Source organism: Dipodomys spectabilis, unplaced genomic scaffold (genome assembly GCF_019054845.1).
Source record: "Dipodomys spectabilis isolate Male_0828 unplaced genomic scaffold, ASM1905484v1 ptg000046l, whole genome shotgun sequence".
Classification (NCBI taxonomy): Eukaryota; Metazoa; Chordata; class Mammalia; order Rodentia; family Heteromyidae; genus Dipodomys; species Dipodomys spectabilis.
Window position 1 is genome coordinate 10,297,703 of NW_024870723.1, and position 25,659 is coordinate 10,323,361.

The window sequence follows — 25,659 nt, forward strand, 5'->3', positions numbered from 1 at the left end:
CCGTGATCCTCAGATCTCAGCCTCCTGAGTAGCTAGGATTACAGGCGTGAGCCACCAGCGCCCGGCCAAGAAAACATTCTTAGTGCACGTGTACTTCTAGTAAGGACTATGATAATGTAGTACTATGTAATAAAAAAAATATGTTTGAAATAGATGAGCTTCTGATACTCTAACACTATTCTTTTTATCAGTTGCCTCAGTTGATTTCATTACAGGAGCACATGTTGTGGCAAAGACTGTACTATTGAGCCGGGCACCGGTGGCTCATGCCTATCATCCTAGCTACTCAGGAGCTGAGATCTGAGGATCACCATTCAAAACCAGCCTGGGCAGGAAAATCTGTGAAAAAGAAAGAAAAGACTATCCTTTTGATTCCTCTAAGCTAGGCCTCACTAATAATCTCATTTTATACATTAAAAGTAAGAAAAAGCTAACTGTTCTATCTTTTTCATTCCTCTAAGATAGGCCTCAATAATAATCTCATTTTATATATTAAAAATAAGAAAAAGCGAACTTACACCACCTATCATCATACAGCTCATAAATGCATGTACCTGAACTAGAACTTAAACTTTTAACCAACCCACACTGAAGCAAAACATTGTTGCAGTAGAAGTTCAACATTCCAGAACTACAACTAATATCCCTTTAAATAAAGATATAGACACATGCTTCTCTTGGAAGCATCAAAGGACAGGCATAGACTGAAATCAACAATCCACTAGTTACTAAATGTCTGTGCCTTTTTCATACTACCCCTGTAATGGCCCCAAAATTAATCTCTAGTATGGCCACTGGCTTCAATGGCATCACATGAATACTACCTTCATTTCCTCAGGTTACAAATATTGAAAATGATTGGCATCTATTTTCATTTATAGAGAAATCCCTAGAGCATTAAGTAGAAATTATCCTTTGTGCGTGTGTTGGGGGCAAGGGGGGGAAGGGTAGGAAGGGGTGGTTGTGGGGCTTCAACTCAGGCCCGGTGCATTGTTTTGCTCAAGGCTAGTACTATTACTCTGACCCACAACTCCACTTCCAGTTTTCTGGTGGTTGATTGAAAATAAGAGTCTCATGAACTTTCCTGCTGGGGCTGGCTTCAAATCATGATCCTCAAATCACAGCCTCCTGAGTAGCTAGGATTATAAGCATGAGCCACCAGTGCCTAGCCTAAATTATCTTTTTATGTGCATTACTCTATCTATAGAACCTGAGATACCAGAGGTCATCCAGGAATAGGCATGCTAGAATCAAACATTTGGGAATAGACACAGATAAAGTATCTGTGGAGCTTGATGAGTGGAGCTTGAAAGGTCATTTAGACTACCTTGCATCAGAATAAAGTAATAAGCAAAGGAAGCCAGTGAAGGAGAAAAGAGAGAGAGAGAGAGAGAGAGAGAGAGAGAGAGAGAGAGACAATGAGCAAAGACATGATAACTCTGTCCATGGATTTCCAGTTCCAGTTTATCCTCATGAAGCTCAGCTGAATTTTCTTCCTCTCCTTCACTGTATTAACAGAACTCTCCAATTCCCATCCTGACCTTCTTAAGGTAGTTTTAGTAGAATTCCACTGCTTGCACTCAAAACAGCCATAACAAGGATATTAGACCAAGGAGGGGATTTAACCCCATAAAAAAATTAAAAATTAAAAAAAAAATAGGAATACAAGCCTTATAAAATATCTGGTAGTAGACTGGTACTCTGAAGATTACAGTTTCCTCAATAGGCTGAATTTCCCTTAATCTACTTATCAAATAATTGTCAAGGAAATAATAGTATCTGACACAACACGGAACATTATTCTAATTTGTCATCTAATAATAATTAAGCATTCAAACTTTACAATGGAGAAAAAAGCACAGCTCCATAGTTCACACTGTTCTTTTAAATCAAATAATTTAGAATCCAGCAAAAGAGTTCCACCTTACAGAATATTCCCTCATTCTTGTGCAAATACAAGCTGTCCATCAACATATTAGCATTTCAATCACTCTTGCTTTTTCATAACTCAGAGAAGCTGTCTTCATTTATTCCTATTGAGCATCTACTACCTATGAATTATTTCTGAGGCTAAGCAGTAAAATTGAATTTAAATTGAAGTAAATGAGAAAATGAAACTATTTTCAAAAATAAATGTAAGAGTAGTTACATACATCCAAATATTGTAAGTATGCTTATATCCAATGGTTAATTTACCTTAAGCTGAAAATAATTTAGTCTTAATTAAGTTGTTACAATAGTTGGAAATGAAAACCAACTCCATATTTCAAGGGCTTTTTTTTGCCTTTCTATTTATTTTTTTAAGAATGCTAGATTAATTTTTATTCGGGGGTAAATATATCCCACTACTCCATAAGAAAAATTTTGAAGTCTCCTTTAAGCATCCCTTTAAGGCACTGACCATAAATGGTGTAATTTGCCCTGGACATCATTAAAATGTAAAGTTAATGAGGATTCAGCTGAAAACAGAAGGAATGTAACCTATTTTCAGGCAAAAGTTCTAACACAGCAATCAGAGGAAAAAGCTCTTTGATGTTTCTTTGTCTCTTCTCATTAATTTTTTTCTCAAAAAAAAAAAAACTTGAAAAAAGGCACCAAAGTTTAAACATGATAATTATAAAGAACTCCAATGAGGTTGTTAGAAATTTTTTTATGAGATAAACAAGAATCAGTCATATATGCATGGGGCTAACACCACCTACCTGCAGAGCTGCTATAAGTCAAGTGTACAGCAGGATAACTGACACGCAAAAGAATATAAATATTTTCTCCCTTTTTGTCTCTCTCTCTCTAGTTCCCAAGGGCCTAACATTGTGCTGATTTAAAAAAAATGCCTAAAGAGTAGCCATTATTATTATCACATAAGTTGTATTCATTTTCCTCCAATCAAAAAAGAAATTATATTATATCAACACTAACCTTTTTTCCAAGATTTATGGAACACTCAGCACCTCTTGTCACAACTAGGCAGGTGGGGCATTATCCAATAGCCAGCATAGAGTAAACAGTCCCAAGTGACATTTTATCATGTGAAGTGCCTGCACAGGTATAAATATTATATTCTCTCCAGTTTTATTGCCTCATTTTACAATTATACTACTAAAGAGTAAAATAGCATGCAGAATGTTAAGTGGCATTCTGCTGCTTAGAATTTCATCCCAAGGCTCCATTCAGAATAACAAATGTGGGAGCTACTTGTCTCTGCTCCATTGTGAAGAAAGTCATCACCTTTACTTAAATATATACAAGAATTTGGCTTTCTGCAACCCATTTGCTTGCTAAGTGAAATATAAAACCAAATGTGATAATTACCAAGAAGGTGTCATTTAGGAAGTATTGTAGTGCTTTCCAGAGGCCTTACCCTACTCTAGTTATTGTTATATAAATTCCATAATCTAGTAAACAAAGCCTAATCAGCAATAAGCGTTCTACCCATAATGAGTCATCCTTAAATACCATAAGAATTTAGTATTTCTCTTCACCTAAACAAAAAACTTGTCAATTCAATAAACTAAAGATCAGAATAATAAATGTTTTCCAGCAATTTTTATTGTAAAGGCATTTCCCTATAAATTATCTCATGTTCTCTAGTTCATTCATTCCATAAATATTCATTAAGTTTCTGGGTAGAAGTAACTGGTCATAATATACCGAGAAAAACAGTGGGAGATCCAGTAGAGTAGAAGCTCGGACAAACTAATAACAACATAAGTAACAATTATAAGCCATGACGAGTGCTATAAGAGCAAACAATATAAAAACAAGTTTATTGATTTAAGGGGTCAGTGGCTCATGCTTGTAACTAGCACTCAGGAGGATTGCAGTTGGAAGGAAGGAAAATCTGTGAGACTTTTATCTCAATCACCAAAAAAGTCAGAAGTGGAGCTGTGTCTTGAACACAAAAGCTCAGGAACAATGCCCAGCCCTGAGTTCAAGCCTCAGGACTGGTACCAAAAAGAAAAAAAAAAAAAAAACAAATTTACTTTGGGCAAATGAATAGGTTTCCCTGATCTAATGTCTGATATGAGATCTAAATGATTAGGAGAATAGGGGAAGAAGGGGGGTGGGAGAAGGAGATGGGGGAGGGAGAGTGAGAGGGTGAAAGAGTGAGGGAGGGGGCTGAGAGAGATTTCAGTATGATAATACTTGAGATGGGAATTGTAAACCAATCAAACTTTTGCCTGATACATTGACTAGCAAAGGTTAGTAGGAAGGTAGATGACCAGGATGATGGTAGTAGGTTTTCAACTTACATACTCAATTTTTTAATTTGAGACATACTGAAAATAGGCTATATCTTAGTTGGGGTTATTGGGCATAGACACTTTGAATCTCACATAACTTTGAGATAAGCAAATAGCTAGAGTGCACAGAGAAAATGTTCATACCTCATTAACTTATTTGACATATGATTCTAAAGAAACTGTATCGTGTTCGTGTTTCAAATCCTTAGACAAAAAGAGATAAACAAAATGCTGAATTACCCTTTAAAGCACAGGGACAAAAATGTAGACACTCTATGGGATGCAAAGGAAGAAACTTAGACTGCTTGGACAATCAGGAAGACTAAGGAAAATTATACATAAGACTAAATTTACATAAATAAAAGGGACAAGAGAATCCTACTAACAAATGTGTTTCAACAAATTATATTAACTTAAATGAAATGAAAAATTTTAGAAAAATACAAACTACCAAAACTGACTCAGGAAAAAACAGAAATCTGAAGAGACCTACACAAGAGATTGAATCACCAGTTTTAAAACTTTTGACAACCAGTGGGTGAACTCCACCTAACATTTAAAGAAAAATTAGGGCAGGGGCATATTTCAGATATTGGAATGTTTACATAAATGTATGAAACCTTGGGTTCAAACTCCAGTACAATACTACCAAAAATAATATAATAAGAATAATACAGACTAATTCCAATTTACCAAAAACTCCCAAAAAAGTAAAATAGAAAGGGAGAACAACTTCCCAATTCATTCTATAAACCAGTATTATTATGTTACTAAAAGAAAATTCATACATCATAATGAAACTGCAGAAATAAAAAAAATGACAAGCAAACTAAATCTAGCAATACTAAAAAAGCATTATATATCATGACCTAATAACATTTGGTCTAAGAATGCAACAGTGGTTTCACATCGAAAAACTAAATAAAATCATATTAATTAACTTTTTAATTAATACCAATGTATTTGATTTAATTAAATCAAGCAAATAAAACCATATCAAGAAAATGAACAAAGTCATATGATCATCACCAAAAAAAATTTGACTAAGTCTATCTTTTGATGACAAAAATCACTGAACAAGTCAAGCGCTAAAAGCTCAAGCCTCTAATCCTTGCTACTCAGGAAGCTGAGATATGAGGATCACAGTTCAAAGCCACTGGGCAAAAAAAGTCCCAGTGAGATTCTCATCTCCAATTAACCACTTAAAAAAAAAAAAATCACCACAGAAGTGGCGCTATATATAGCTCAAAGTGGTAGAATGCTACTCTTGAGCAAAAGAGCTCAGAAATAGCACCCATGCTCTGAGTTCAAGCCCCACAACTGATCCCCCCCCCAAAAAAAAAAATTCACTAAACAGTTCAAACTAGATATGAAAAAAAAAAAACTTGAATGACCTGATGGTGACAGAATGAATGACTTGATTCCATTTAGGATGAAAAACAAGGCAAAGATATTCATTCCTATCACTTTTAGTTAGCACTGCATTGGAGGTTCAGCCACAGTAATTTTACAACAAAAAGAAACTAATGAGCTGGGTTCAGGGCTCACGTTTGTAATCCTAGCTACTCAGGAGGTTGAGATCTGAGATCTGGATCAAAGCCAGCCAGAGCAAGAGTATCTTAAGACTCTTATCTACAATTAACCAGAAAACCAGAAGTAGAGCTGTGGCTCAAAGTGGTAGCACACTAGCCTTGAGCAAAAGAGCTCAAGGACAGCGCCCAGAGTTCAAGACACATAGCCTACAAGAAAAAAAAAAAAAAGGAAAATACAAAGAACTCCACTAAAAACTATTGGAACTACTGAACAATTTACCAAGGTCACAGGATAAAAGGCCATTATACAAAAATCAGCTACATTTTCATACTTTGCCAATCAACAATACAAAAATGATATTTAAAAATCTAAATTCTAATTAAAACGACATCAAAATGAATAAGATAGATTTAAAGTAAATCTAATTAGAAAATTACAAAATTTGTACTCTGAAAACTACAAAAATACCTTTAGGTGGGAAAACAAGATGTTTTAAACATTACCTAAACAAATAGAAAGATTAGGCTGGGAAGGTGGATCAGTGGTAGAGCGCATGCCTTGCATGCCAGAGGCCCTGGGTTCGATTCCTCAGCACCACATAAGCAAAAAGAAAAAAGCTGGATGTGGCGCTGTAGCTCAAGTGGTAGAGCGCTAGCCTTGAGCTGAAGAGCTGAGGGACAGCGCCTAGGCCCAGAGTTCACGCCCCATGACGGGACCCAAAAAACAAAAACAAAAAAAAAAACAAATAGAAAGATTACTTAAACAAATAGAAAGACAGCTATATTCATAAACTGGAAGACTTATGAAGATAACAAGGCTTTCCAAATGGATCTACTCATTCAATTATCTCTATCAAAATCCCAGCTGGCCTTTTTGTAGAAAATGACAAGCTGATCCTAAAATTTATCTGGAACTAGCCAAACAATCTTGAAAAGAACAAAATTGGAAGATTTAAACACTTCATTTCCAAATTACAAAGCCACAATAATTGAGATAGTTTCGTATTAACATAAGGATAGAAATAGGATTGAGAGCACAGAAATACTGACAATTGTTGGTTGTTAACTGTCAACTGAGCTTTAACAAAGGAGCCAAAATAATTCAATGATGAAGAGCCTTTTCAACAATTGTTAAGGCAATTGTATAACCACATACTAAAGAATGAAGTTACATTCCTTCTTTATAACACATAAAGACAACAAATTAAAAATATATCATGTCTTCATAACTTTACTATTGACATGGATTTCTTAACACAACCATGGAGCAGAAAAAACAAAGTTAAAAAACAAAAATTAAAAAGACTGAGTTTCAGATGACACTAGTAAGAAAGGGGAAGATTCCCTTCAAAATGGGAAGAAGTATTTGCAAACCATTCATATATAAGACATTTAGACCTAGACTATATAAAGGACTCCTACAACACAGTGTTTTTTAAAGTGACCCAATTTTTTTAACTGACAAAGGATCTGTAGGATATTTCTACAACAAATGCTTAATAAACACACAGAAACATGCTCTACATCAGTAGCCATTAGAGAAATGCAAAAGAAACCACAATGAGATACCACGTCATGCCCACTAGATGGAAATAACAAAAATGGAAGATCCACAGCAAGAACTGAAAAAGATGTGGAAAGCTTAGAACCCTCACACATTTGCTGACCTACCAGCAAATAGTGCAGCTGCTATGGAAAACAATTTTCTCTCAAAAAAACTGAAAGCAGAATTACAATATGATCTTAGCAACTTCACTCCTAGGTGAATATTTTTTAATACCCAAAGGAATTAAAAGCAAGAAGTGATATTCCAAACAGTACAACATTGTGTTTGGAATAACAATTTTAACATTACTATAACATTGTTCACTGTAACTTTATTCACAATTTCCAAAAGTGGACACAATCCAAGTATCATCAATAAATAAAGAAGTAAACAACATATAGTGGCTTATTATTCACCAATGAAAGAAATAAAATTCTGATAAATGCTTCATGGTTAAACCTTAAAAATATTAAGATAACATAAACCAAACAAAGACAAATAATGAGCTGGGTGCTGGTGTCTCATGCCTGTAATCCTAACTACTCAAGAGGCTGGATGAGAGCATCATGGTTCAAAGCCAGACCAAGCAGTTAAGTCCGTGAGACTCTTGTTTCCAATAAATTAACAAAAATGCCAGAATTAAAGCTGTGGCCCAAGTGGTAGAGTGCTAGCCTTGAGCAAAAGAAGCTCAGGGACAGCACCCAGGTCCTGGGACTGCCCACCCCCCAAAAAAAGATAACTATTGTTCCATTCATATAAGAAATTTAGAATAGGCAAATTCATAGAGACAGAAAATAAATTAGAGGTTACCAAGGGCTACGGTAGGTAGGAGACAAAATAAAAAAATTCTTTTTTTTTTTTGTCAGTCATGGGGCCTGAACTCTGGGCCTGGGTGCTGTCCCTCAGCTCTTCAGCTCAAAGCCAGCACTCTACCACTTGAGCCACAGCACCACTTCTGGCTTTTTCTGCTTATGTGAGTGCTGAGAAATCAAACCCAGGGCCTCATGCATGCAAGGCAAGCACTTTACCACTGAGACACCTTCCCAGACCCAAAAATTTATTTCTTAATGGTTACAAGGTTTCTATTTGAGAAGATGAAAGAGTTTTGATAATGGAGAGTGATATCTTGCTGAACAGTGTCAATAAAATTAATGTCACTGAATTATAAACTTAAGTATTCTGAAATGGCAAATTGTGTAATACATATAAAATGGAAATTTTATAGGAATATGTACATATATGTCCCATTTATATAAATGAGGACATAGCTGATAAGATAAATCCATGTCCTCACAATTTAAGTAAATTAATGTAATATATCAAAACTATTGAATTGGGCTGGGAAGGTGGCTCAGTGGTAGAGCGCTTGAGTTGCATGCCTGAGGCCCTGGGTTCGATTCCTCAGCACCACATAAGCAAACAGAAAAAAGCCGGAAGTGGTGCTGTGGCTCAAGTGGTAGAGCGCTAGCCTTGAGCTGAAGAGCTGAGGGACAGCGCCCAGGCCCAGAGTTCAGGCCCCACGACCGGACCCCAAAAAAAAAAAAAAACAAAATTAATGTAATATATCAAAACTATTGAATTGGGCTGGGAAGGTGGCTCAGTGGTAGAGTGCTTGCCTTGCATGCATGAGGCCCTGGGTTCGATTCCTCAGCACCACATAAGCAGAAAAAAAAAAAAAAAGCCAGAAGTGGCACTATGGCTCACATGGTAGAGTGCTAGCCTTGAGCTGAAGAGCTGAGGGACAGCGCCCAGGCTCAGAGTTCAGGGCCCACGATCGGACCAAACAACAAAACTATTGAATTTTCACTAAATGGAAAAATTGTATAATGTATAATTTATATCTTAATTAAAATGCTTAAAATTAGAATAAAGCATTAAACTTTAACAGTGATCAGATATAGTTGAAGATAGAAATAGTAAACCAGGGAAAGATATGATAAAAATCATAAAATGCAGCAGGAACAGACTGAAAACAGAAAGTATAATTTAAAATTGTAAAAGGAGAAAGTTTAATATGTCTAATCAAAGTTCCAAAATAAAGAAAGAAAAGAGTGGTGAGAAACATAATCTCAAATAGCTGGATCCTATGCAAGATCTAAGAAAATACCATTTCTGAACATATATCATTGCTAACTAAAGAACAAGACTGATTGTCTAAGCTGAGCACTGGCAGTTCATGCCTGCAATCTTAGCTACTTAGGAGGCTCAAGTCTAAGGATAAAGGTGGAAACCAGCCCTGGCAGAAAGTCCTTGAAAGTCTATCTGCTATTAACTAGCAAGAGAAAGGACCTAGTACAAGGTAATCAGATCATAAGGTATTGCCCTCAGAGCTGATTAGTGCTGGTCTCTCAAAGTAAGTTAGTTCTCTCAAAAGTGAACTGGCTCCTAAATCTCCCGCCTTCTTGAGTCATTATGATCTCATTACAATTTCACATGTAATCCCCATCATTGTGATACCACCAGCCAAGAAACCTTCCTGCTAAGCCCGATTTGGGGACTTTCAGCCTCTAAAACTGACCAGTGTCCATCTACTTTCTTGCTAATATTCAGCTTCAAGTATTTTGCTTCAGCAACAGAAAATTGGCTAAGATATACAGTCCTTCAAATATTTGTTTGAATTTATGACTAAGTATATGAAGAAAGCACAGACTGTCACTGACTCATCCAAATGCAGCAGATGGATACAACATCACTTTCCCAGTCCACCTGTAAGGTAATCTTCACACATTTAGGAATGCTGAGCAATTAAAGATTTTTAAATGTTCAACTTAAAAGACCACAGAAGTATATGGAATGAAACTCAAGACTAATCCTTGAAAACTTTCCCAAAGCACTGGCCTACAAACCTGAATTAGAACAGCAAAATGCAGCTCAAAAGCAATGATTAATGTGAGCGAAAATGGCTTGTAAAAAATTACAAAGACAGCCAGGCGCCAGTGGCTCACCCTGTAATCCTAGCTACTCAGAAGGCTGAGATCTGAGGATCATGGTTCAAAGCCAGCCTGGGCAGGAAAGTCAAGTGAGACTCTTTTTTTTTTTTGTCAGTCGTGGAGCCATAGTGCCACTTCAGCTTTTTCTGCTTATGTGGTGCTGAGGAATCAAACCCAAGGCCTCATGCATGCAAGGCAAACACTCTACCACTGAGCCACCTTCCCAGACCTACATGAGACTCATCTCCAATAAACCACTAGAAAACTAGAAGTGCCGCTGTGGCTTAAGCAGTAGAGCACTCGCCTTGAGCTGAAGAGTGCAAGGACAGCGCCCAAGCCCAGAGTTCAAAGCCCCACGACCAACCCCTCCTCCCCCCCAAAAAATAATAAATTACAAAGACATAGCCAGATGGCAGGGATTCACACTTATAATTCTAGCTACTCAGGAGACTCAGATCTGAGAATGACAGTTCGAATTCAACCCGGAGCAGGGAACTCTTATATCTAACTACAAAGAAAAAAAAGAAAAACTGGAGCTATGGGTCAAGTGACAGCGCACTAGCCTTGAACAAAAGGGAAAAAAAGCTCAGGGACAGTACCCAGGTCATACATGAGCGCGCGTGCGCGCGCAAACACACACACACACACACACACACACACACACACACACACACACACACACACACACACACACACACACACACACACACACACACACACACACACACACACACACACACACACACTACAAAGACAAAACAGGACAGAATTGACTCTATCCTGGTGAGTAAAGGAAGAAGAAAAACAATGCTTCCTTAAAAACAGTATTTATTAAATACCTTAAATGAAAGACACTGAAATTGTGAACTATTAGTTACTTAGCTACTGCTAATACACAGGTTTTTAGAAAACACATCTTCTTGTGAAGGTTTCCAAGAGAATTTTCTTTTAGCATAATAAAGATTCAGTGTGTTAGGTGATTTCTTTCATCATTATAACAAAATTCCTGACAATTTAAAACTTATTTTGGCTCATGGTTTTGGAGGTTTCAGGATAGAATTGACTAGTTCCATTGGTATGGACCTATAGTGAGGGAGAATAACATGGCAACACAAGCTTTATAGAAGAGGAAAGCTGTTTACATTATGGAGGCCAAGAAGCTGAGAGGAAAGGGCCATTGAGAAGGTATATCCTCAGTGCACTATCTTCTCCAACTAGGCCTTTTCTCCAAATGCTTCTACCACTTCCCAATACCACCATTATGAATCTATTAGTGGACTAATCCACTGAAGAAGTCAGATCCAATCACCATGATCCAATCAGCTCTCAATGATAATGACAAGATCCATAGTTGGGGACCAAGATGTCAACACTAAAAGCTTTTTGGAAGACATTTTATATCCAGAATCTGGGCACTAGTGAGTGAGGCCTGTAATCCTAGCTACTCAGAAGGGTGAAATCTGAGGACTGTAGTTCAAAGTTAACCCAAGCAGGAAAACTTTATCTCCACTTAATCAGTGAAAGTAGAGGTGTCAGAGCACTAGCCTTGAGCAAAAAAGACAAGCACAAACCAGAGGCCCTACATTCAAGCCCCAGTACTCTCCACAAAAAAATGAACACATTAATGACAAAGAGGTAACTTTTCATAGAGAAGCCTGGCAAACAATACCTTAATCAAGAGATCTAGTGATCATAACATTACAGAATGAAACTGTATATATAAAAAAAAAACACACAGCATTACTTCTAAGATATTCCAAAGATATTTAAGTCTACCAAAAATAAAACATCAGACAAACCAAAATTGAGGCCTGCAATCTGCAAATGTCAATCAAGGTCATGAAAATCACGGAAAGACTGAAGACTGGTACAAACTGAAGGAGATTAATAAAGAAACATGAAATTTCTTTCTAACTAGAGATTCTGAACTGAATTGTGCTTAAAGAACATTGCTAGGACAACTGGCAAAACCCTGAGAACAGGACTGTATCAATGTTAATTCCCTCCTTCTAATGATCATATTGTCATTTTGTAGAAGAATCAACTTATTCTCAACTGGAAAAAGTGGGAAAAGCTTTTTGCAGTGTAATTACTTTGCTGGATCTACATGCTTGATTTAAATATATTTAAATATTTTCTAAAGCTTGAGAAAAATATATTTTGGTATATCAGGAAGAGGCAATCAAGATGAGTTTCAGGTTTCTGGCAGCAGGTGAAAGGGTACTACTAACTGCTAACAAGACGGTAGACTAGAACAAAGTGTTTAGGATTATTTGTTTTGCTAGGCAGCTAGCAATGCAGAAAGGATATATATGTGTGTACATGTATGCATGTGTGCATGTATGCATGTGTATACGTGCCTGTGGTACATGTAAAAACAGCTACTGACAGAGCTGAGGATCCAGACCTTGCAACCAACACTTTGGAGTCTGGGCCAACGGCAAAGACAACAATTATCAGTCTGTAGGTGACAGTAGAAACCAAGAGGTGACTAAGATCACACTAAGAGTTTACATTCATCACATCCCATAAACAATTTGAGGTGACTTGCAAAAATACATATACATAAAAGGATTTTTTTTAAGTACATATAAACCAAAGGAGTAAGAACAAAGGGAAAACAAAAGGAGGGTAACGAATGTTAAAGGTAATAATAGCAAATAAAATGTACACAAAGGTAATAATACATCACAAAATCATCCATAATACACAGAGCTAGAATGCAAGGTTTCTGAGAGCCACTGAAGAATATATATCCAAGTAGAGCTTCTAAACCCTGCATTTGAACATCCAGATACCTTAGTTTATGATCTGTGCTAACTAAAAGTAAGGACCTAATATTTTCTTTATGAAAGAAGACAAGGGTACGGTATTTTTGTATTCTATCAAAATAGATGAATACATTAACATTATGTGAACAAGATCATTCTAATGTCCTTTCCATAATTAAAACATAATTTCTGCAACCTATTAATGCTTTCTCTTAACTTACAGGACATGGAATGAATTAAGACTTGACAACAGCAATATTTGCATGAGGTTACAGCTTGGAAAACATTTTTATCTAATATATATTCTTTCATTCAGTCCTCATTCCATCTTGTATGACAAGTAAGGCAAATTACAAACCTAATTTTACAGATTAGCAAATAAGTTCACCATTAGATCTAGATAAGTTAAATTATTTATCTAAAACTATGCACCTAATAAGAAGAATTTGGAGTGAAATTCTAGTTTAAAAAAATCATTGATGTATTAATAAAGTTTCTACACAACTGAAGAAATTTACATCAAATAGAAAAAAAACACAAAATTTACACAAAGACTAATCCATCTCCTACAAAGCAGGTTAAATGGACTTGAAGACCCCACTAAATATAGTAGTAAATGAGAAGCAAAGTAAATCCTTCTCCTTGAGCATAAATAGAAACCAATCTGTGTAATCAAAAAGCTACTTTTCTTCATGATTTAAGTGCCTGCCTCCAGCCTGGGCTCAGAGAAAGATCCTAGTCACTTAAATTCATTGTCAATCAGTGCCTTCATTTTCTGCTTTCTTAGCTCTTGCAGTCACCTTTTGCCCATACCTTTGTACTCCAACTATTCAATTACTTTGGCATTTTTTACATAGGAGTCAGCAACTTCCCTAGCCTCAATCTCTTCTTCCTCTTTATCAATAGTAGACATGGTAACAGGGCTGAACTTGCCCATGTCTTTAGATCTCTTGGTCAACATCATCTTCTTAGGAAGCTCTTGTTTCTGAGTATGTATGTATGTATGTGTGTCTATATATATATATATATATACATATATATATATATATATAAAAGTATATATATATATATTTTTTTTTTTTCCATTTTCCCCAAACACTGACCAAACTTCACTATGGCTCCATCCACAATAAAGGTCACAAGAGCCTTTATTCTTTGGTTGGGATTGGTAGAAAAGCAGTAGTCCATACTTCACACATTTCTTCAATGCCTTCAGGTCTCTGAAGGTACATAATCTCATCTTCTGTTACAAAATTTTTAGTCATGTTTGGCAGCATCAATCGCACAAGATCAGTCCCAGGACCTCATGGGTAATTTCTCTGACAATCTAGCATCAGGACCATCTAGCCACACAAACAGTAGCAGACGTGGAGGGACTTCTCAGTATTGTAATATTCCTCTCAGTCCCAAATGTCCAAGCAGACAACTGACCAGGATGCTACTTTCAGCATAGTTCAGAGGAGTTGACATAACAGTACGCAGGAGCCACACACAGTAGTGACACCCAAAATTCTAGTTTTCTGACTACACATTTTCACTCATTTACTCATCCATACATTCAGATATCTACTGAATACCTCTGAGTAAACACTGCCCATATTACTGTTAAGATTAAATAAAAGAACAAGGAAGCCAAGCTCAATGGCTAGAATACCAGCTACTCAGAAGGCAAAGGTTAGGAGAATTGCAGTTTGAGACCAGCCAGAGTAGAAAGTTAATAAGACCCCCATCTCAACAATAAAGCTGTTATACGTCTGTAATCCCAGCATATAGGAAGCCACAAGTACATGGATCCAAGTCTGAGGCCTGCCCTGAGCAAAAATTCTACCTAAAAAATTACTAAAGCCAAAAAGGACTGAGGCATCGCGCACACGCGCTCACGCACACACACACACGCACACACACACACAGAGAATGCTTAATAAAAAAAGCCTATACAATGCCAGCAATTCTCAAAGCATCATCGCATTGACCAGGTTAAAAATATTAGCCCAAACTGTGCACAGGTGGCTCATGCCTTTAATCCTAGCTACTCTGGAGGGGCAGAGAACTAAGGACTGAAGTTCAAAACCAGCCCAGGCAGGAAAGTCTGTGAAATTCTTATCTCCAATTAAGTGCCAAAAAGCTGGAAATGGAGCTGTAGTTCAACTGATAGAGGTCTAGCCCTGATAGAGGTCTAGCCTTGAGCAAAAAAGCTCTGGGACAGCACCCAGGCCCTGAGTTCAAGCCTCAGGACTGGCATAAAGAAAAAAATATATACATATATATGTTATATAAATATGTTAATACATTATTGTATAATATATTGTAATGTAATTATTGTACATAAATATATTAACCCTTCTTCTGTCTTTCCAATATAATATACAAATAGAAAACATTCATGAAATTGAGTTGAGACATGTTGGAAATGCATATTTAGGAGGAACAGAAATGGTTAAGATGAAACTAGATATATCGAAGATGGATCATGGAAGACTTCATATTGAACTTGGCTTTAGCATGAAGTAAAACCACAGAAAGGTAAATGGAGGGGAATGCTATCGTCTCAGTTGTGCTTTTAAAAGTTGCTCAAATAACAGCATTAAATTATGGTAACCAGAAAAGCAAAAAGAAATGAGAGGAACTATGTGAGCTCCTCATAATCTGCAGCTTTGTGTTGTTTTGGTTCCTTTAAACTTTGGAGAAGCTGAGGTGACCCAATACACCTTTAGAAAGAACAAGTGTTAAACAACCAACACTAATGCACTAAGGACAACAGGAAAACTCAGTATCATCCCTGTTCCTTTCTTTCCACAGTAGAGTTACACTGTATAATAATTATTCTTATTAATCTATAGGGAGCCAACTTTGAAGTCATTAGTTCATTGTTTCTTTTTAATTTGAATAACTCTTAGTAATTAAAGTTTTTATCAGTTACAGAATTCTTCATAGTGAGATAGAAGGGCTGACTTCAAATGCATTAAGCTTCAAGCAAAAACTAACACTCATTAACAAGATTACCTGTTGTGATTAAATAAATACAAACTGTTTGCAAAGTTTGTAAATGAATATAACAACATAAAACTCACCACTTAGCACAAACCTTATTTTATTAGCTCTTCTAGCCCATTTAGAAAATAGGAAATCCCTCATTTTGTTCAACCTCCCATTTCCTCAATGTATTGCCCAATAAACACTTGTACTTCACTTGCCGCTGTCTTAGTTTACTCAACTTAGTTTACTCTCCTAAAAACAAGAGGAACAAAACAGCTGTACTTGAAAGCAGCCTTCATCCTGGCTTCACAGTGCTCTGTATCACACTGTGAGTTTCCAATAAGGCATCAAGTTGTAAGTGTTGTACATGTTATGAAATCTCAAGATGGGTCTTTTGGGGAAAACATTAATTACATTTTTAAAAGCTCAGTAAAGGCTGCAATTAATTTATGGAGCCATGAAATGTCTACCAAGGATATCAGTAGTAATACTAGAAAAGGCAAAAGAGTTTCAGTAGGCCTTAAACTGCAAAGTTCATGTCTAATTTGGCTGATAAGAGTCAGACCACAGATTTTTTTATTAAATTTGTAAGGGGTCCTAACTGTAGCCAGATCTTAAACTCTATCCTGCCCAACCCACACACACTTCCAGGGTAAAGATCCCACGTAAGACCCTGACCGATGCTTATACAGCTATTCTGTCACCTCAATTTATTTAAGAAAAATTCTCCTTCAAATATTCAAGTTTCAATTTGGCAGTTAATTTCACTCTGCAGTTAAAAGGCACTAGCTGTCAGTCAGATCTCTCACCCAGTTCCCTCCTGAAAAGAAAAACTGACAGATCACAGGAGCTTTCTTTTGTAAACCAATTCTGGAACTTTCATGCTTCTTATTTGTTAGGTTAAAGGTTAAATTGCTGACCTGTGCCCTCCTGCTTAGCGGCCTTCCCCTTTTTCTGTAAAGCTTTATTTGGGGGCTGTATTTACATGGATTAGTCCCTTTTCACGCTAAGAAGGAATCTGTTCACAGCCAAAGCCTTAGTTCTGGTTGTACAAAAAGCAGCCACAATTATTCACCACCAGACAATGACCATATTGTGAATTTACAAAAAACCCACCCCAGCCATGGAAAGATCTGTTCTTGCTGCACAAAACAATAGAAGAAAAATCTTATCAAGCATTCAAGAGAAAGCAAACAAAGCAAGCCCACTGTGAACTTGATGAAGATGTCAAGCTCCTTTAAAATATATATATATAAATCAACAAAGAGGGGTTTTCTTGTAAAGTCTTGGGAGTGAGACATTTTCTACTCTGAGTTTCCCTTTCTGGTTAAACACAGTCAGGAGCAGCAGACATTGACAGCCAAGACCAATAAATGCTGCCATTTTCTAAGCACACTTACAAACACTTTTAATAGCACAATGCAAGTAGGCTTTCTTTTCCAAATATGTCCAATGCAGATGCCAGGAAAATCATTCTCAAGCTAGTACCATACTACATAGGCTCTTTGAGCAAAAGCAAAATTTTTGTCCCAACCTTTATGAAATGAACAGAGGCTAGCTTCCCAAGCTATTAAAAAAAATAGTAATTTTTTAAATTATTTTTAATCAAAAGATTCTTGGGACACCTGACATAGTCTATGCCTGCAACCTCAGCACTCAGAGGCTGAGGCAAGAAGACTGAGAGTTTGAGCCAGCCTGAGCAACATAGCAAGACCTTGTCTCAAAAACATAGAAATAGCCATTGGGATGAATAAAACCATAGCCCCAACAAGTTTCCTTCACCTGACATCCATCAAATATAATTCACACCCTGTATCTGTGGCTAGTCTGAATGCTCTGAAACCCCAGCCACAGAGACAAATTTTTACCAGGAACATTTTATCCTTATGAGGTGAAGATTTCACAGTCAATACAAGAATAAAGCCCAGCTGTCAAGGAAAACAAGACAGCAAATACAAAGAATTTCTCCCATTGACAAGTCTTTAGGAAGGTGGTTTCTATGTTGTTTGGCCTAACAACATGACCTAAATCCTCCATAAGTAGAAATGTTCCTCAAGTAAAACAGAATAGTAAAACTTAGTGATTAAAAAGAAAAATAGGCATTAAAAGCAACCTAAAATTATCTAAAATGTGACTTTCTTAAAGTTATGGTACTTAAATTATAGAGCAAACTACTAATACATCCAGGTGTCTTCTGTTTTTCTCTAAGAAAATGACTCACTTTGAGGTTGCTTATGCATTTGGGACTTTTAAAAAAAAAAAACATTTTCATCCATAATATAGTTTCTCTTTGACACAGCCCTTTTCAGTCTTCTCTGTTCCTCTACCTTCCTCCTGGCAAAGACAATAAAATTTGTCCTCAAAGGCCAAAAACTTGAACTGAGGGCATCTACAGTGGCTGACTAGGCACTTGCCTAACAAGCTTGAGGTCCTAGGTTCAAACTACAGTACATGCCCCCATCCCCACCCCCAAAGACAATTCCACAAACTTAACAACAGTTTTGTCTTGTTTCAAAAGGAATTGAATTTACATATCTAATTATAAGGAACTGATTCTAAAACTCTGTTGCAGCCATCAAAAACTAATAAAAGGAGCTGGGACTGTGGTTTAGTGGCAAAGTGCTGGGTTTGATTCCTCAGTACTACATACATAGAAAAAGCCAAAAGTGGCGCTGTGGCTCAAGTGGTAGAGTGCTAACCTTCAGCAAAAGAAGCTTGGTAGTGCCCAGGCCCAGAATTCAAGCCCCAGGACTGGCAAAAAAAAAAAAACTAATAAAAAAAGTTTTGTGATAAAAATTGAGGTCTTTCTGTCATTTAAACTGTATAACTATTGCAAGTTTTCCACTGGCAATAGTCAAAACTTAGAAGTGGAAATGACAGATGACTGTAGTCTATCACTTTCTCAAACTTTCTACAATTCTTTGTCTTCATTTTTTATTGTTATTATAAAGATGATATAAGAGGTCTTTTGTCTTTTTATAGCATATTTATTGTAGTAATCAGTGCTGCACAAAAAAAATGAGACAATGCTCGCCAATGACCCTACTACAAGATATGCAGAAATCATTTCTAGACAGCCAAAGTTCGGTGCTCCAGAAGCTTGCTTAATGTGACCTACAAAATTTATGATCCCAAGAAAATTAAGATGGCACTACAAGGAACAGAACACAAAGTAGGAAGTACTTAAACTCCTTCCCAACTTCTAGGAGGAATGAGATTAGGGCACAAGCTACACTCAAAGTCAATTCAAATGTAAATGCTTTGCTTCCTCTCAAACAAAGATAAACTCCCTCAGAGTTAATAGTTTCTCCCAAAGAGATTCATCTCTCTTTTCAACTTTGAGGTATGTTTTGGAGAAAAGGAAGAAACACATGGTGGGGCTTAGAGCAAAACCTTTTAAATTCTTTGTCATAAAAGCTGCAGAGTAAACGACATTTCCTTTACTAATCCTTAGCACACTTGTTAAACTGAGTGTGCTGACAACTTTGCCATTGCAATCACATTTGGTTTCTAACAAGTTAAAAAAAAAAAGTTTGGTTGTACTAAATTGTATTACCATCTTCCTTGAGCACAAGTGAGAATTTATGCTGCCTTCACAAACTGTTGAAAGAGGCACTCCCTAGGGAGAAATAACTTTTGGCACATTGCATTGCAAAGATAAAGTTACAAAAGCAAGTTAAAATATCTCTCTCACCACACATTTTTTTCTCTCTCTCTCTATCCTCCCAACCCCACAACTCTACTTGCCCGACCCCAAGTACGGTCACAGGAACTGTGTTAGAAGACCCTCACTGTTAAGTTCAAATTCTGGAAGACTTTTAACTATATAATTTTTTTAATCAACTTAAAAAAGAAGTTTTCCATGGAGCTGGAAATATTTGAACAAACATCTATGTTGCTTCACCAAAAGAGAAAAGGGGGGTGGGGGGAGTCATTACCAAGAATTTCAAAGCCTCTATAGTCTTCCCAAGCTATGGAAAATAATAAACTGTCCTTTTGTTGTCAAGAAGCTGAAAAGAGTGAAAAACAAGGATTTGAATTGATTTGACAAGAGAAGAAAACTGACTAAGCACTGTTTTAGAATTAGTATTTTATTCAATTCTCTTGGCAACCCTAAAAGAAAAGGATTATCAAACTTACCTTGCATATAAGAAAATTCAACCCATATAAGAAAAAAAAAAAAAAAAGGGTAACTTCCCTAAGGTCAAACCGCTATTAGCTACAGAGCTACAATTCAGATCCAAGTCCAAAGCTCTTACCACTACATTTATGCTTCTGCTAAAAGAGAGAGCAGAAAAACAGCTTTTAGTGACACAAATTCCATGATGCCAGACCACCAGGCAATTTCCCAGGGGTGGCAAAAAAGAAAGCCTAAAATGCAAAAAGTACAGGCTGCTGTCAAGGCCTGGGGTAAATGCCTCATTGTACTGGGAGAAGTCTGATGGACACTTACTAAATGGAGAGGAAAAGGCATTCCTTGATGGTAGGACAAATGTGAGTGTGCCTTCCTTTAAACTTTTCATCCTAAGCACATCTGCTCATAGAAAAGGCAGAATAACATCTTCAAGAAAAATCTTTAGAAAGAAAATGACAACAGAACTCCTACATTTAACAAAATGCCCTCACTCCTAGATCTACACACAGATTTCCATTAAACAAAGAGAATGGAACAGTCATTCAATCCACTGAAAATGATAAGACTGCAAAAGCTAATCTAAATATAGAAGTTCTCTGTGTTAAGCACCAACAAATAGGTACTAATAGGTACTAGATATTAGGGACATATCAGTGAATCAAATAGAGAGAGCTCCAGCTCCCTTTGTCGAGGGAGCATGACTGCACAGATCTCCCTCAAACTAATCAGAAAGGTATATTTTTATTAATAAAAGCATAAACAAATATTCCTTCATGACTGCGCAAATGCTTTCCTTCTTCTAGGACCCATCTCTAACACCTACCCACAAGCCGACTTAGGATAATTGTTGGATGGATGAATTGTGATGGAGGAAGGCAATACTAGGGTGTGTACTCAGGACCTTGCACTTGTGAAGGCAGGTGCTCTATAACTTAAGCCATGCCTCTAGCTGTTTGTGCTTGTTTTTTGTTTGTTTGTTTGTTGAATGGGTCTCACATACTTATCCTCAGGCTGGCCTAGACCTTGATACTATTTAAGCTGGGATGGCAGGTGCACACCTCTGCATCCAGGTTATTATTGGGTGAAATGGAATCTCAGGTACTTTTTGCCCAGGCTGGACTTGAACTGTGTTTTTCACGTCTGGTTCCACTTCAATCAGTGATATTTCCCCCCCTTGTTTTTCAAAACAAGGGGGGGAAATAGAGTTCAGTTTCATACGTCAGTTTACACTAGGTTTAGACATGAACTTTTATCCTTTAACAGTCCTAGAGAAGCACAAATAAAACCTTGAATCACTTGCATCTCCACTTAGCAAACACAAGAGAAATTTTGTTTATGTGATACTGAGGAATCAAATCCAGGGCTTCATGCATGCCAGGCAAGCACTCTACCACAAAGCTATATTCCCAGCCCCCATAAGAGAAATTAGGTAAAATTGTTCCAGGGTCCACACAGAGGTTTAAGAAATTGTTTAAAGGCCTAAATTGGACTTCTGGGGAAGCTGGAGGCAAGGAAGAAACTGAGTGAAGCTTTCTCAAAGGCCCTGGGCCAGGAACTCCCTTAGGATCAACTCAATACCCTGCTACCAAATAAACAAAATCACAAAGCCCACCATATAGCAGCTGATGCTCCACCAGGTCAGACTCCTGATGATCCTCAGTTGCTAGTTTGAAGAAACAAAAACAGTCCAAATCATTTTTCTTCAAAGAGAGGTATGTGGTTTTTTTTCCTCTCTCTCATTTAATCCTCACAATACTGTATTATCACCATTCCCATTTTATAGTTCAAGAAACTAAGAAAGAGAGCTTCTTAAGTCATTAATACGAAGTCATACAATCCATTCAGAAATAAATCTGATTGAGATCAAATTTCACTATATCATATTGGAGGAGGATGTATCTTCCAGGGAGATGCGTTTTATTAACCAAAAACATTTAGTAGGAAAGGAGAATAAATTAAATGTTTGTTGCTTAGCTGCTTTTCAACTTCATTGAAGAGCATGATGAAAATACAGTATTTTTCATTTTAATCTGTGTAGTAAATCCCAAATATTCTTGTCAGTTTTTCTTTCCAGATACAGTTTTTTTCTTTCAAGATAAGTAAAACCTTACAAATTAATGGAAATTTCCTTTGATGTCTAAGAAGCCAATTCTGAGTATGAGAGGTTATTATTGCTTAGGACAGAAAGCTGGGCTAAATGACTAGAGACCATATTCCAGAAATGAGCTGTTTTAGTAAATCTCTGATACTAGTTTAATTTTTTTTCAGATCTAGATCATCTCACAAATGAACAGTTTAAAAATTCTGGAAACTGAGCACTGATCACTGGGTTATTGTTGAACTGTGATATATAAATGGAAGAAAAAAAAACTAAAAACCAAAAAACTACAGGTTGATCACAAATTGTTAAAGTGCCCAAAGTGGTATTCTGAGAACAATTCAGAATAAATCCTATATTTTATAAATAAGAAAGTCAATCAATTCAGACAATTTTCTTTTCATCAAGTAAGTTTTCATGTCTTTTTTTTTTTTTTAATGGTCAGTCATGGGGCTTGCATTCATGGCATGGGTGTTGTCCCGGAGTTTTTATGCTCAAGGCCAGCACTCTATCACTAAGCCACAACTCCACTTTTGGTTTTCTGTTATCTCACAAACTCTCTTGACCAGACTGGCTTTGAACCTCTATCCTCAGATCTCAGCCTTCTGAGTAACTAGGATTACAACTGTGAACCAGGCAAATTTTCATATCTTTCATGTAACAATCATTATATTATGTATCAAAAGATTTAATCTCTTACTGACATCATAGTTGCAGAAAGTTTTTTTTTGTTGTTGTTGTTTTAATTTAGGGATGATGCTATCACTACACAAGCATGCCTAGATTGTACCTGGTCCAGTGTTAAGATGTTTTAATACATATCACTAATCTACAAAACAACCCACCAAGTAGATAAAAGTACCATTTGGACAATGGGCCAGCTAGAACTCGGTTTAAAAAACTTTCCCAAGGTCAAACAATTAATAAGTGGCAAAAGAATCTGAACTCAAAGCCTACAGACTTGCCATTACATTGTTTTTATTATAAAGTATCCTCAGTTACTTAATGACATTGTTATCATCTAGGCAGCAATTAATGTGAATCTATTTTCTCCTCAAATAGGATTTCATGATAGCTGCAATTTCTAATGCCTATGAACACATTAAAGGTTAAAAAAAAAAACTGTCTTTAAATTGAGCAACTTATTAAAGTCTCCTGCTGGGCAAAGCAAGCTCATGGTGATATCTTCAGTAAAGCTTTTTTTTTCTAATGAAAGCCTTTGGCAGACTGCATGTTTTCAATGTAACCAAAAGGATGAGATGCAAAATGTGTTGTAAAATAATACCAAAAGAAGTTCAAAAGCTAGAATACAACTTCCTAAAGATTTTTAGGGTTTTGGGGGGTTTTTTGGGTTTTTTTTTCTTCATTTTCTTCAAAGTCTTCTAAGCATTTAAAACATACGACCTAGTTTGTTTTGTAGAGCTAGCACTCCACATTTTATAGTCCTGCACAGTGCTGAGCCTACAGTGAATGTGTGAAGAACAGGTGAATTAAGAATTAGATGGATGAGGGGCTGGGAATGTGGCTTAGTGGTAGAGTGCTTTCCTTGCATCCATGAACCCCTTGGTTCAATTCCTCAGTACTACATAAACAGAAAAATCTGGAAGTGGTGCTATAATAGTAGAATGCTAGCCTAGAGCAGAAGAAGCTCAGGGACAATGACCAGGCCCTGAGTTCAAGTCCCAGAGCTGGCAAAAAAAAAAAAGAATTAGATTGGTGATAATGTTGCAATCAAGTAATTCCTGGAAAATCAACTTTATCTGGTATATGGTAGTTTTCAAGAAAGTTGTTCAAGAAAGCTGAAGATCTACACGTATTTTTCATTTTCTTTTTCTTTCTTTCTTTCTTTCCTTCCTTCCTCCTTTCCTTTCTTTCTTTCTCTTTTTCTTTCTTTCTTTCTTTCCTATTCTGGGGCTTGAACTCAGAGCCTAAGTATTGCCCCTAAGCTTTTGTGCTCATAGCTATCACTCTACCACTTGAGCCATGGCTCAACTTCCAGCTTTTTGGTGGCTAAAGACTCACAGCTTCCTGCCCTAGCTAGATTAGAATCTCAATTGTCAGATATCAGCCTCCTGAGTAGCTAGGATTACAGATGTGAGCCACCATAACCCAGGAATAATCTACATCCCTAATCATTGAAACTTCAATCATTTCCATTGAAAGTGTTTCCAAACCAGATTATGCATTTCTTTGCTTTTTTGAAAAGAATATCATGAATGTTCATTTTTCTTGATGGCTGCAATGAACACATACTCTTTTCCATATCCAACCTTTCTTCCTCTAGTACTAGACCCAGACTTTCCTCTGAAGAACTACTATACCCCCTTCTTAGACTATGGGATCCAGGTAACACTGATTAACACACACACACACACACACACACACACACACACACACACACACACACACACACACATTCCTTCATCCACCAACAAATGGAGAATGGGCACATGAGCCAAATAAGCCTATTACACTCAACCTTAAGACTATGGCTCAAAATACTAGTTAAATTGGTAGAACATAAGGCTGGATTCATTAGAAGATATCTTTGCCATTGTATTAGGAGCACTTGTCCAGAAATGAACTAAATAAAGAAGACAGAGGATCATGAGATAAAGATAAGGCAAGTTTCTGAAAGCATGAATAGAAGATGTAGATTTAGTGAAACCACTACAAGACTCTGTCTTTGGAACCAATAAATTTCCTTTTATGTGAAAGTCAGCTTTAGCTGTTGCCATTTATAATGAAAAGAAACTAACCAAACCAATACAATGATTTAACATTAGTAACATAATCACTAACTTGCTTTGCACCATAATACAGACAAATCCTCCAGCCATACCAAAAGCACTTAAGGTATAAGCTAAAAGTCTTTCTCTAAATAAAGGATTTAAGTTTTAATGCAGGGACTCAGAAGTATACTTGGGTTAAGTTATTTTAACTTACTGTTTGTCAGCAATGTTTAGTTGATAATGGTTACTTAGGAGCAGAGTTCTACAGATATATAAACTCTTGCCTTAAACTAAAATAATTCAAATAACAACAGCTCACATTTCTAAAAAACTTTTCAGGTCCCATGCATCATGCATTCCCATTTAATCCTTGCAACTGCATTAAGGTGCTATTTGTGCCCCCTTTTTTCTTTTTTTCTTTTTTTTTTAACTTTTTTTGTGTGTGTGTGAAAATACCGTACAGAGGGGTTACAATTACATGGGCAAGATAATGAGTACATTTCTTATCAAGCATTGTAGCCTCCTCCTTTGTTTCCCCTTCCCATCCTTTCCTCCCCCGACCACCCCAGCCCTCCTCCCCCTGCCCCCCACCAAAGTTGTAAAGTTCGTTTTCAACATAACGACTTGTATGTCTCATTGTTGCAATGGGTCCACCTGTATCCCTATTTAAACAATTTGTTTTTTCCCTTCCCCTC

General features: G+C 36.7%; 1 protein-coding gene and 1 pseudogene across 1 annotated transcript in view; both read right to left on the reverse strand.

The window, feature by feature from the left end:
* The window catches only part of Dennd1a (DENN domain containing 1A), a 480,539-nt gene that overhangs the window by 409,198 nt on the left and 45,682 nt on the right, over positions 1-25,659 (reverse strand).
* LOC122107058 lies at positions 13,763-14,474 on the reverse strand (annotated as a pseudogene).